Source organism: Triticum aestivum, chromosome 5A (assembly GCF_018294505.1).
Source record: "Triticum aestivum cultivar Chinese Spring chromosome 5A, IWGSC CS RefSeq v2.1, whole genome shotgun sequence".
Taxonomy (NCBI): domain Eukaryota; kingdom Viridiplantae; phylum Streptophyta; class Magnoliopsida; order Poales; family Poaceae; genus Triticum; species Triticum aestivum.
This window is the reverse complement of record NC_057806.1, coordinates 118,161,941-118,175,589: the sequence shown is the minus strand read 5'-3', so window position 1 is coordinate 118,175,589 and position 13,649 is coordinate 118,161,941. Positions and strand designations below refer to the sequence as shown.

The 13,649-nt window shown below is 45.4% G+C and overlaps 1 long non-coding RNA gene and 1 pseudogene across 2 annotated transcripts; one reads left to right on the top strand and one right to left on the bottom strand.

The window, feature by feature from the left end:
• Positions 1–560: 560 nt before the first annotated feature.
• LOC123102563 (uncharacterized) lies at positions 561–2,417 on the bottom strand. Of its 2 annotated transcripts, XR_006449049.1 has the most exons (3): positions 2,230–2,417; positions 1,427–2,133; positions 561–657 (listed from the first exon to the last, which is right to left on the bottom strand). It is a non-coding gene; the product is annotated as an uncharacterized lncRNA (long non-coding RNA). The 2 variants fall into 2 exon arrangements; XR_006449048.1 differs by lacking the exon at positions 561–657 and having other exon boundaries at positions 1,238–2,133.
• Positions 2,418–5,807: 3,390 nt separating this feature from the next.
• Positions 5,808–11,404, top strand: LOC123101247 (disease resistance protein RGA5-like; annotated as a pseudogene).
• Positions 11,405–13,649: the final 2,245 nt, after the last annotated feature.

The window sequence follows — 13,649 nt, the reverse complement described above, 5'->3', positions numbered from 1 at the left end:
GGGGTTAAAATAAGATGACCCTTAAGTCTGCAAACCCCAAGGGAAGGTATATGGTGGTAGGTAGGCAAATGGTAAAACCAAGGTCGGGCCTTGCTAGAGGAGTTTTATTCAAAGCGAACTGTCAAGGGGTTCCCATAACACCCAACCGCGTAAGGAACGCAAAATCAAGGAACATAACACCGGTATGACGGAAACTAGGGCGGCAAGAGTGGAACAAAACACCAGGCATAAGGCTGAGCCTTCCACCCTTTACCAAGTATATAGGTGCATTAAAGTAAACAAGATATATTGTGATATCCCAACAATAACCATGTTCCAACATGGAACAAACTCCATCTTCACCTGCAACTAGCAACGCTATAAGAGGGGCTGAGCAAAGCGGTAACATAGCCAAACAATGGTTTGCTAGGACAAGATGGGTTAGAGGCTTGGCATGACAATATGGGAGGCATGATAAGCAAGTGGTAGGTATTGTAGCATAGGCATAGCAAAAGAGCGAGCATCTAGCAAGCAAAGATAGAAGTGATTTCGAGGGTATGGTCATCTTGTCTGAGATCCCACAAGGAAGAAGAACGAGTCCATGAAGAAGAGAAACCGACGGTGTCGAACGGATCCTCACAACTCCGGAACGAAACCGAAGCTAACGCGAGAAGCAACCTGGAAAGAAGCAAACAACATAACATAGTAAACAACCAGCACATAAACATGGCATGATGCACAATCAAGTATGATTCATGTCCGGTTTAATGAGGGATGGCATGGCAAAGTGCACACGCAATGCTACAAATTAAGTGGAGCTCTATATGCAACGAGTTGCATATTGACGAAACACCACACCAATTATTTAGTTCTCTCTTGTTTATGTACCCAACAAAATTAAATGTTATCAAACATGGCAAGGGGTGAAGCATAACAAAACTACCTATCTAGGCAAGTTTAAATGAGGCCGGAAACAACGAACAACAAGTCCGGAAACTCCTCATGTGCATAATAATGAATTAGATACTGTTCTGCCCTAAACACAATTTTAGGGTTGTTAAACATGCAAAGTGATGCCACCATGTTAAACTAGACATTTTTCTACCCCATTTACATATAAAGTTTGTTAGGTTTGGAGCTACGGTTATTAAGTTATGAAATAAATCATTTTAGCATGTCATAAGAGCAAATTTAAACAAACACCATTTTAAACATTTTAAACATGGATGAAAGTGGCATATTGTGAAACTTGACACAATTTTAAGCATTTTTCATATATAAATTGTTTTAATCCGATGCACGGTTGTGGAGATATTAAATGCATGAAGTTAGAGGGTTTTTCTGCAAAACTATAAAGCCCTGGAAAAAGACAAATCACAGAAGAGAAAAAAAACCAGAGATGGGCCGAATCGGACTGGGCTAAAAGTGCACAGGGGGGTTTGCTCACAGCGCTCCAGGGAGCTGGACCTTGGCGCCTCGGTGCTGGGCCGGCCTTGTTGGAGGAAGCTCTTGGGCCGGGGCGAGGCAAGAGGAGGCCCACGCGTGGGCGCTGCGGCATCGTGCTCGGTCAACGCGAGGCACAGGCGAGCGGGCAAACTACTCGCTCTGTAGAATAGCGACAGCAACAGGTAAAACAGGGGACGTCCCGCCGCGGCGGCAGGGACTTGACGAGACGTCCTCGACGGGGACCTGTCGGGAACTGGCCGTAACGGGACGGAGTTGGTCGCCGGCGACGGATCCAGGCTGGATCCAGGCGGGCGTGGCGGCAAGGGCTCTTGAACGGCGGACTTGGCGACGGGGATGGCGAAGATGCAGGCAGCAGAGACGAGCGGGTCCAGGGCGGGTCGGTGAGGAGGCTTCGGAGATGGCCGGATCAGGCCAGCAGGCGCGGCGGCGCGATGCAGAACAGCGCACGAGCTCCGGCAAACGGGCAAGGCGGAGGAAGAAGGGCGGCTCAGGCCGGCCGGCGCTCCATGCGGATCCTAGCAGAGAGGCAAGCGCATGGAGAGGGTGAAGGATTAGAAAGAGAGCACGAGAGAGAAAATAAAGGGAAAAGAGGAGGAGAAAAACGAGACGACGGCCTGACGGCGTGCACCGACGAGGCGAGGAGGAGGTCGGGGTCCATCGGGAGGCTTTCATGGCGCTAGCGTGCTCCTGTGAAGAGAGCCACGAGAGGGACGAAGTGAGGGGAGAACCAGAGAGGGAAAAGAGAGGTGCAGGGAGAGAGAGAACTAGGCGGCGAGGGCTCACCTGCTGGTGATGCTTGTCGGCGGAGGGAGAAGGGGATCCGGGAGGATCCCGATGTGGGATTTTAGTGTGGCGGCGGCGGATCCGAGGAGGGAAGGTTGTCGGCTGTGGCTGGTGGTTTTGGATCGGGAGGGTATCCCAAGGAGGAGGAGATAGTGGGCTGGCGGCGGAGGAGGATGGGACAAGATCCCTAGTTTCTAGGGTTTGGTCTAGATTTAGACTAGGGAGTATATATATATAAGGAAAGAGGGAGAGTTTAGGGGCTAATCTGTCTCTCCAAATAAAATCGAGCGGTCAAGAAAAATAGACTAGGAAGTTCAAATGAGAAAACGGTGATGTTTTGTAGATGTTTGGGGATGATGCGGATCCAACGGTGTCGACTGTCCGGGTCGGGTCCGGGACAACTTTCGGGTGCGCGCGCGAGGAGGGTCGCGGGCTGACGAGAGAGGTTAGGTTGGACCTGGCGGTAGGTAGTGGGCTGTGCAGAAGGCCTCAGGCTGAGAGAAGAGAAAAGAAAGAGGCCTGGCGACTGTATCCGGAGACCGAAAACGTCCGACGTTAGACGGACTATATTTCCGCTATAGATAACGGTTGGGCTATCAAATGGACTCCGAACGTGATGAAATTTGACAGGCGGTCTTCCTACACTAAAATAAGACCGCACGCCAACTTTCAACCCATACCGAGAACATTTTCCAGCCACTTATAAAATAATATTTCGAACGTGCCGCGGGCGCGTGCAAGTGTGTCTAGGCTCAGAACGGACAATGGACGGAACTGGGGGAAACCCGGACGGATGCAGGTTTTGAAAACAGATGATGCAATGCACATGATGATATGATGAAATGCAACACGCAAGCAAATGACAAGGCAACAACCACGAATAACTGGAAGACACCTGGCGCATCGGTCTCGGGGCGTCACAACCTGTTTTTCCCTTTGCCAAACTTCCTGTGTCCATCGCTGAACCACCATCCATGCATTCATCCTCTATTGCTTCTGACCAATTTGATGATGTTGCATACTCTCCTACATTGCTACCTAACCATGATGGAGGCACTGGACGTGGGGCTCGTTTGGAAATTTTAGAGGCGCCATCGCCTCCTTCGTCTGCACCACCAGTCGTGCACGATGACCCTATGGCATCCTTGCATGGCCTCGGTACCCCGTGCCCATGCACGACCGGTCGATGTCCCGGCGCTCTCGCCTGCTTCGTTGCCCGTTCGGCCCGCGACGCCGGCCACGCCAACGACGCCTGGGCCGGTCTCGCCCGTCCCTATCTCATCGCCCACGATGACTGGGCCGGCCTCGCCCGTCCTTGCCTCGCCGCCCACGTCGACTGGGCCAGCCTCGCCTGCCCTCGCCTCGCCTACGGCGTCTGGGCCTCTGTCACCCAGGCCGGCCTCTCCCGAGCTGTCTTCAGCACCATGCAACCCGGGGTCGCCTGGCACTAGGACTTCTCCATCGCCCAGCTCGGCGGCTACTGGCTCCTCTGGCGCCGCTCCATCGTCGTCCTCGATGTCGCTGGCTCCTGCTGCCCTCGTGCTTGGCATGCTCGTCTTGCAATGGCCCTTCGTGCTCATGGTTTTGCATCGTCCACTGCTGACTCCTCACTGTTTCTTCTACATAGGCCTGAGGTCTACATAGGCCTGAGGTTACTATGTACTTATTGGTCTATGTGGATGATATTATTCTGGTCAGCTCCTCTCAGTCGGCTGCTACTGCTCTTGTTCATTCGCTTGGTGCTGATTTTGCGGTCAAGGACCTTGGGAAGCTTCACTACTTTCTTGGTGTGGAGGTCACTTCTCGGGCTGATGGTCTTGTTATGACGCAGAAGAAGTACTCCTTGGATTTGTTGCAGCGGCTGGGATGCTCAAGTGCAAACCGACGACTACACCCATGTCTACCACTGACAAGATCACTGCTGTTGATGGTGAGCTTTTGTCTTCTGCTGATGCGACAGAGTACATGAGTATTGTTGGTGGTCTTCAGTACTTGACGATTACCCGACCTGACATCTCTTTTGCTGTTAACCGAGTCTGCCAGTATCTGCAGTCACCCCGTGATACTCATTGGTCTGCTGTTAAGCGTATCTTGCGCTACATTCGATTCACGGTGTCTCACGGACTGCATATTCGACCGACCTCCTCTAGATGTCTCTCAACATATTCTGATGCGGATTGGGCTGGCAATCCAGATGACAGGCGATCTACGGGGGGTTATGTTGTGTTCTTTGGCTCTAATTTGATCGCCTGGAGTGCTCGGAAACATGCCACTGTCTCACGTAGCAGTACTGAAGCTGAGTATAAGGCTGTGGCCGATGCCACTTCGGAGATTATCTAGGTACAGTCTTTGCTTCGGGAATTGGGTATATCCCAACCACAGTCTCCTGTCCTTTGGTGTGATAACATCGGTGCTACATACCTCTCTGCAAATCCGTTATTCCATGCCCGAACGAAACACATTGAAGTTGACTATCACTTTGTGCGTGAGCATGTCTCTCAGAAGCAACTACAGATCAAGTTCATCTCTTCCAAGGATCAACTTGCAGACATCTTCACCAAGCCATTGCCTCTACCACAGTTTGAGGCTTGTCGGCGCAATCTTACCCTTCTTGATTCTTTAGGAAGTGGCTAAGATTGAGGGAGGGTGTTAGACTGTATAGCCTCTGTATTTACACGTGTATATTGTAACGTTGTATACCATCTCATTATATATATGTGATAGGCCACCCCTAGAGGGTTGTGCCGGTTCCCCCAAACCTATTGTCTTACATATTGAAAAGCACTTTCCAGTGGTGTCGGGTTGTATAAAATAGATAGTAAAAGTTAAATCTTCAAAATCACGTGCACCTTGTATTTCTTGACGGAGGGAGTATATAGTTAGGAAAGATTAACTTAAATATGAAGATAGAGATATGGTTTAGTAGGAAAGTGATGATTCTGTTTTTGGCGTTCAAGTCGATTCTTCCCTATAAAGGGATACCATGTAGGCTTCATCAGTTAAGTGATGAGAAGGTTAAACTACTAGTAAAGATCTAATCCCAGATTCCGAGTATCTGCCTTCATCCCTCTCATCTCCAGCGCCGTGGCTGGCCTACCCTCTCTGTTCAGAGCCATACCCCCCAGCCCTGTCTTGTTCACTGGTCTTAAAATTGACACCAAGTCTAGCACGTGAGAAAGAAACCTGTTCCCTTTGTTTAGATTCATTTGCCCTGCTCTTTCTTTCATTTACTAGTCTAGGTGGATCTATTATGATTCCCGTCTTTCCACTTGATATACTCCTAGATTATTGGAACATCGACATCTTTATGCGTTAATAGTCTTCTCATGAGGTGGCTTATGACTCCTTCTCTTGACTAAATGACTGACTTTGCAATCGTGGTGCAAACAGTACATACTTCCTTTCTTTTTTGACAGCTTGTCTGCTTTTGAAATGTGCTTTGTACGATCTGTCTTTTATATGATAAGATGCTGCGGGCATCTCACCTGCGCACTCACTATGTTGTCTTTACTTGATCAATCATCTTAATGTATTTATTATGTATACTTTGACTGGCTATGCATGTATAAAAGGCTTCAACCTTCGAAGTGGCAGGGACACAAAAACTCAACCCACAGATAGGGGGATGGACGAGGCCATTGTGTGTGCAACACATGGAGCCATGGGCTCCGTGCTACGGAAGCTGGGTGCTTTGCTCTCTGATGAGTATAAACTTCTCAGAAGTGTGAAAGGTGATGTCATGTTCCTTAAAGCTGAGCTTGAGACCATGCATGCTTTTCTCAAGATGATGTCCGAGGTTGAGGATCCTGATGAGCTGTCCAAGTGTTGGATTAAGGAGGTACGAGAGCTGTCCTATGACATCGAGTATGGCATCGACAGTTTCATGCTGTCCCCGTGTGGCGAGTCCAGCCGCAAACCCTGTGGCTTCAAGGGACGCCTCAGCAGGTGCATGGATATAATGACAAATTCCAAGACGCGCCATTGCATTGCCAAGAAAATCAAAGTTCTCAAACAAGATGCTATTGAGGTTAGCAGTCGGTGGGCGAGGTACAAGGTTGACGATGTAGTCTCCAAGCCGAGCAGGATAAGCATAGATCCCCGCTTACCAACATTTTTCACCGAGATGACGAGGCTCGTTGGCATTGATGGCCCAAAGGATAAACTCATCAAGTTGCTAACTGAAGGGGAAGTTGCAATTGCACAGCAGCTAAAGGTGGTGTCCATTGTTGGAATTGGGGGCCTTGGAAAGACTACTCTTGCTAATCAAGTGTACCAGAAGCTGGAAGGGCAATTTGAATGTCAAGCTTTCGTGTCGGTGTCCCAAAAACCCGACTTGAAGAGGATTTTGAGAAATATACTCTCTCAAATCTGCTGTCAAGAGTGTGTCAGCAACGAAGAATGGGATGAGCAGCAACTCATCAACACAATAAGACAGTTCCTCAAGCATAAAAGGTGTGCCTTATTTACTCATAACAATCTTACTTCGGAAATGTCATCACTAATTTATTATACATTCATATGAACTTTGTGTTAGTGCTACATCAGCTTTATCTGTAGGATAATATATGTACACTATTCTTACTAGTAGTTACTAGTACTAGTTACTAGCACTACTGCTATTCACTGGTTGCAGCTCTAGGAATACATGTTCTAATTTGTAAAGTTTGTGATAGGTACTTCATAGTAATGGATGATATATGGGGCACCCCAGCATGGAGAGCAATCAAATGTGCTTTTCCTGAAAATAGTTCTTCCAGCAGAATACTGACAACTACACGTATCGTCACAGTAGCCAAGTATTGTAGCTCTCAGAACCGTGATCATGTGTATGAAATAAAGCCTCTTAGTGCAACTCACTCTAAGAGCTTATTTTTCAAACGAGCATTTGGCTGTGAAGGTGGATGCCCTCTTCAACTGAGGGAAGTTTTAGATGAAATATTAAAAAAATGTGGCGGCTTGCCGTTGGCAATCATTACAGTAGCTAGCTTATGGTTTCCCGGCTGAGTTTTACAAGAAGTGTTGGCATATTATCAAAGGGGACCTGATGCCAATGTTCCATGATTTGTTCTCGGGACACTTGCAGCTGTTCCAACTGAATTTTGGCACGATAACGTTGTTGCCTAAGAAAACTGATGCCGTCAAAATTGAACAATTTCGGCCGATCTGCCTGCTCAATGTCAGCTTCAAAATTTTTACCAAGGTTGGTACGATAAGGCTGACTCAGATAGCGCACGCTGTTGTTCAACCTACGCAAACGGCTTTCATGCCGGATAGGAACATCCTAGAGGGGGTTGTGGTCCTACATGAAACGCTTCATGAAATTCATACGAAAAAAATAGATGGGGTTATTTTCAAAGTGGATTTCGAGAAGGCTTATGATAAAGTCAAATGGCCGTTCCTCCAGCAAGCTTTAAGAATGAAGGGTTTTGATGAGCGCTGGAGGCATCAGGTGGAAACGTTCACGCAAAAAGGTAGCGTTGGCATTAAGGTCAATGATGACATAGGCCACTATTTCCGAACACACAAGGGTCTGCGACAGGGCGATCCTATGTCACCTATTCTGTTCAATATTGTGGTTGATGTGTTAGCGATCCTGATTGGGAGGGCCAAAGAGGCTGGTCAGGTGGAGGGAGTGGTGCCTCATCTGGTTGATGGTGGTTTATCCATCCTGCAATACGCTGACGATACAATCATTTTTATGGAACATGATTTGGCCAAGGCGAGGAACATGAAACTAGTATTATGCCTTTTTGAACAATTGTCTGGGCTGAAGATTAATTTCCATAAAAGTGAGTTGTTCTGTTTTGGTAGAGCCAAAGACGAACAGGAAGCTTATACACAATTGTTCGGATGTGAGAGTGGGTCTCTTCCTTTCTCTTATCTCGGTATTCCAATACACCATCGTAAGTTAACGAATGCTGAATGGAAGACCATCGAGGATAGATTTGAGAAAAAACTAAGTAGTTGGAAAGGAAAACTCATGTCTTATGGAGGCCGGTTGATTCTCATTAACTCGGTGCTCACGAGTTTACCTATGTTTCTGCTATCTTTCTTCGAAGTACCAGTTGGGGTGAGGAAGAGACTAGACTTTTATCGGTCTCGCTTCTTCTGGCAGAGTGATGAATCTAAGAGGAAGTATAGATTGGCCAAATGGGATATTATTTGCAGACCAAAGGACCAAGGAGGACTTGGCATTGAAAATCTTGAAGTTAAAAATAAGTGCCTCCTGAGTAAGTGGCTGTTTAAGCTGTCTTCTGAGACAGAGGCAACATGGGCGCAGATTTTACGGAGTAAATATCTGTACTCAAAGACTTTATCCCAAGTCACTATGAGACTTACAGACTCGCCGTTCTGGAAAGGGCTAATGAGGGCTAAATCCACTTTCTTTAACAGAACGAAATGTATTGTTGGTAATGGAGCTGATACGCGATTCTGGGAGGATACGTGGCTGGGTGACACGCCTCTGGCTTCTCAGTATCCAGCGCTGTATCGTATTGTTCAGCATAGGGATGCCCTTGTGGCCACAGTAATGCAGACGATTCCCCTTAACATCCAGTTTAGAAGAGTGCTTGCTGGACCGAGATGGGAAGCATGGCTTCACTTGGTCCGTAGGCTGATGGAGGTGCAGCTAAATCCTCAGCCCGACCAGTTGTATTGGAAGCTAACTAGAACTGGGGTGTTCACGGTCAAGTCTATGTATCTTGATATCATTAATTCATCCGTGATACCTACGTCCAATGTAGTCTGGAACGTTAAGGTTCCTTTGAAGATTAAAGTGTTTATGTGGTTTGTGCATAAACAGGTAATTCTTACAAAGGACAATCTAGTTAAGCGCAACTGGACAGGATCTACTAGGTGTAGCTTCTGTGATCGGGATGAGTCTATCAAACATTTATTTTTTGATTGCCCGTTGGCACAAGGGTTGTGGCGCACCGTGCAAATTGCCTTTAATATTACTCCACCGAGATCGGTAAACACGCTTTTTGGGGCGTGGTTGCTCGGGACGGAGCCCGAAACAGCCAGACAAATTTGTGTAGGAGTATGTGCGTTATTATGGGCAATTTGGAACTGCAGGAATGACTTGGTTTTTAACAGGACATCAAATACTCATTTTTTGCAGGTGTTGTTCCGGGCTACGGCGCTGATCCGTACTTGGTCCTTACTCACTCCGACGGAGGCCAGGGAGCGTTTGGTTACTGGATCTGTCCGGTGGGAGACGGTTGCGCGGGATATCTTCAACCGGTTTGGATGGCGATCATGTAATAGGATAGGCATCTAGTTTACCTACCTCATATTATGCCAGCCGGTTTGTGGCTTTTCCCGTTTGTGTCTTTTAGTCGTTGCTCTGTGTGAGCTACGTGCTACCTTTTTTCATTTGTTTGTAAGACTTATGTTCTGAACCTCTTTATTTCATTAATAAGAGAGGCCGTATGCATCGATCTGATGCAGAGGCCGGGGTAAACCCCCTTTTCCAAAAAAAAAAAAACCAGACAAGAATAGCTGAGAATACGGAATTCTCTTGGTTCAGCACTTGAAAAGGATTTAGACATGGAAGAGATGACGAAGATATTGTTTCTTAGTTACAATGATCTCCCCTACCATTTGAAGACATGTTCGCTATATCTAAGTATATTCCCTGAAGATTATGTGATCAAGAGGGATCAGCTGGTAAGGAGATGGATCGCGGAAGGTTTTATCATTGTAGAAGGTGGACAGAATCTGGAGGAAGTAGGAGAAGGCTATTTCAGCGATCTGATAAACAGAAGCTTGATTGAACCGGTTGAAATCCAGTATGATGGTCGAGCTGATGCTTGTCGTGTCCATGATATGATTCTTGACCTAATTATATCCAAGTCAATTGAAGAAAATTTTGTAACCTTATCTGGTGACAGCAAACATAACTCACTTCCATATGATAAGGTTCATCGACTATCCCTGAACTATCATGCTCAAGAACATACTATGGTACCATCGAACATGGTTGTTTCTCATGTTAGATCCCTCGCTATCTTTGGATGTGCCGAAGCTGAACACATGCTTTCTCTTTCAAACTTTCAATCCGTAAGTGTTAGATATAGAAAATAGAGAGGTGTTGGAACACAAATATCTTGAACACATAAGCAGGCTTTCTCAGCTGAAGTACCTTCGACTCAATGTTAGAAGAATCACAGCACTTCCTGAACAACTTGGAGAATTGCAGAATTTACAGACCTTAGACTTAAGATGGACATGGGTAAAGAAGTTGCCCGCTAGTATTGTTCAACTACAGCAACTGGCATGTCTGTTAGTTAAGAGCGCAGAGTTGCCCGAAGGGATTGGGAATATGCGAGCTCTACGGGAATTATCAGAGATTGAAATCAACCAGAATACCTGTCTGACCTCTTTGCAGGAGCTGGGCACTCTGACCAAACTAAGAATACTTGAGCTGAACCTGAATTGGCACATAAGTAGTACAAACAGTGGCATGAAAGCTTGTGTAGATAACTTGGTCATGTCCCTCTGCAAACTAGGCACGCTCAACCTTCGTTCGATACATCTTCAGAGCTACCATTCTTGTTCCCTTGATTTCTTAATTGACTCTTGGTTTCCTCCTCATCTACTCCAGAGATTTGAGATGAACATTAACTACTATTTCCCCAGAATCCCAAAGTGGATAGTCTCACTTGACCACCTCTCTTACCTCAGCATCAATGTCAATCCAGTGGATGAGGAAACATTCCGAGTCCTTGGTAACCTGCCTTCTCTGTTATTTCTCTGGATATCTTCAAGAACAGCAAGGCCTAAAGAAAGGCTCATTATCAGCAGCAATGTATTCCGATTCCTGAAGGAATTCTACTTCACTTGCTGGGACAGCGGGACAGGGCTGGTATTTGAAGCAGGAGCCATGCCTGAACTTGAGAAGCTCCGGGTTCCATTTAATGCGCATGATGTGTTCCCTTTGAGTGGTGGTCTTGATTTCGGCATACAGAACCTCTATTCGCTCAAGCATCTCCACATTGAGATAGTTTGTTATAGCGCGAAGGTTAGGGAGGTGGAGGCCTTGGAGGATGCCGTCAAGAATGCAGCTGGCTGTCTTTCAGATGAGCTCACTCTTGAAATGAGTAGATGGGATGAAGAGGAAATTGTTGAGGATGGGGATCATAAACTGGCAGAGTAGGTTGATTCCGACTTTTGAGTGCATAACACATCACCGAGGTACTATTCATTCTCGTAGGCCACAATTGCTGTATATTTCAGATATATTACTGTTTGGGGCACTTAGAGGGGTAGAGACTGGAGTAGGCATGTAGGATGGGCATGGAAACCACATACAATTTGTGTTCTAAAATTTTGGATATACTAGATGATTTCCCCGCGTGTTGCTGCGGAAATTTAAAGATTGATTTTGGATGAATTATTTATGAACGAATGACCTAGATCATGAGGTTTGCCACTGTTTGTTCTCCCCTTCTATCAATGGAATGATACGCTCCGCGCATATTCGCAAAAAGAAAAAAAGCTATTACTTTCGGAAGTAATTGTGTGTGAAAAAAGTATGCAAGTACGCTGGACCATTGGAGTTGCAACAATTATGTTGGGGTATGCATGTGCTACAAAATATTGTTAGTGGATGACGACGTGGCTTATTTGGTGATGTGAAGAGCTGCATGTTGAGAGAATTGGATGAATTATGTATGAATGAATGACCTAGATCATGAGGTCCGCTACTATTTATTCTCCCCTTCTATCAATGGAATGATACTCTCCACGCGTATTCGTGAAAAGAAAAAAAAATTATTACTTTCGGAAGTACCTGTGTGTGAAAAAAAATACGCATGTATGCTGGACCATTGGAGTTGCAACAATGATATTGGGTATGCATGTGCTACAAAATATTGTTAGTGAATGATGACGTGGCTTATTTGGTGATGTGGAGGGCTGCATATTGAGAGAATTGGATGAATTATGTATGAACGAATGACCTAGATCATGAGGTCCGCCACTGTTTGTTTCCCCCTTCTATCAATGGAATGATATGTTTTGCGCGTATTCGTGAAAAGAAAAAAAGCTATTACTTTCTAAAGTAATTGTGTGTGGAAAAAAGTATGCATGTACGCTGGACAATTGGAGTTGCAACAATTATATTAGAGTATGCATGTGCTACAAAATATTGTTAGTGGATGATGACGTGACTTATTTGGCGATGTGGAGGCTGTATATTAAGAGAAATAGAGTTAGTAGAAATAAACTATTTAGATATATAGGACATGATTACTGTTCAGCGACCTTTATCTTCCATCTTTCTTGGGTTTTTGCAGCTCTCTTGCCGACGAAGCCTACTAGTTTCATAGGATCGTGTACATGAACCTGCACAATTGTATATGGACCACTGTCATAGGAGATTTTGAGTAAATGCAGAATAATTCTTTGTTAACTGCTATTACAGATTCAGTAAATGCAGCCAATTAGTTTGTAGGGGACTATATCCCCCTTAATGTTTTGGTTTTTTGAAAAGAGTCTGTCTAGGACACATTTAAATGTGACATAATTATGTCACATCTAACCTGATATCCACTATGTTTATGGTTTATTTTTATTTTTGCTTCAGTTTTTTTATTCATAATTGCTGCATTATTTGTGGAATGTTAAATATGACATACTTAAAAAACAGCTAGATGTGAATTACACAAACTGTTTTGATAAAGGTTCATGTTTTAAATAGGATAACACTATTGCTCACACGTGTGATGGGAGCGAAACCAGCCCACACATTCTATAATACACAGACTACGTCACGTCACCGCATGCATGCATGTGAGAATCTTTTTGGATTTTGGCTTTTAAAATGTTTTATCTCTTAAATGAAAAATCTGATTGAAGATCCGTTTTCACCATCAAATCCCTCGCGACGAGATCTTCGAAACTAGATCTCATATTGTAACGCCCGGGTAATTAAGCTACAGTAATCCCACGCTAATGGTGCCACGTGATCACGGTTACTATTGTTAACCTTGCGATGATTCGAAACCGTTTCAAAATTCAAATTCGAATTAATGTCAACAATAAAAGTTTTTCAAACATTAAAATAAAAATGTTCGGTTTGTACTAAATATTACATAGATAAATATGGTGTAGTAAACAAATTTTTATAAAATGTCTAAATAGTTTAAAATGATTTAAAATAGAAAAGTAAATAAATAAATAAATAATACAAAAGAGAAAACCAAAACTAACCAAAAAAAACTAAGAGGAAGCACCCCCCACTGGGCTCCGGACCAGCTGGCTTGCCCAACTGGGCCAAGGCCCACCCCCACTCCTCCCGTGCCCCGAACCCCACCGACACTCCCCCCCTCTCCAAAATATCTCCCCCCTCTCCCTCGATTGGATCGGGATCGAGGGAGGAGGTCGCTGCCGCCGCCGCCCGGATCGTCCATGGCCAC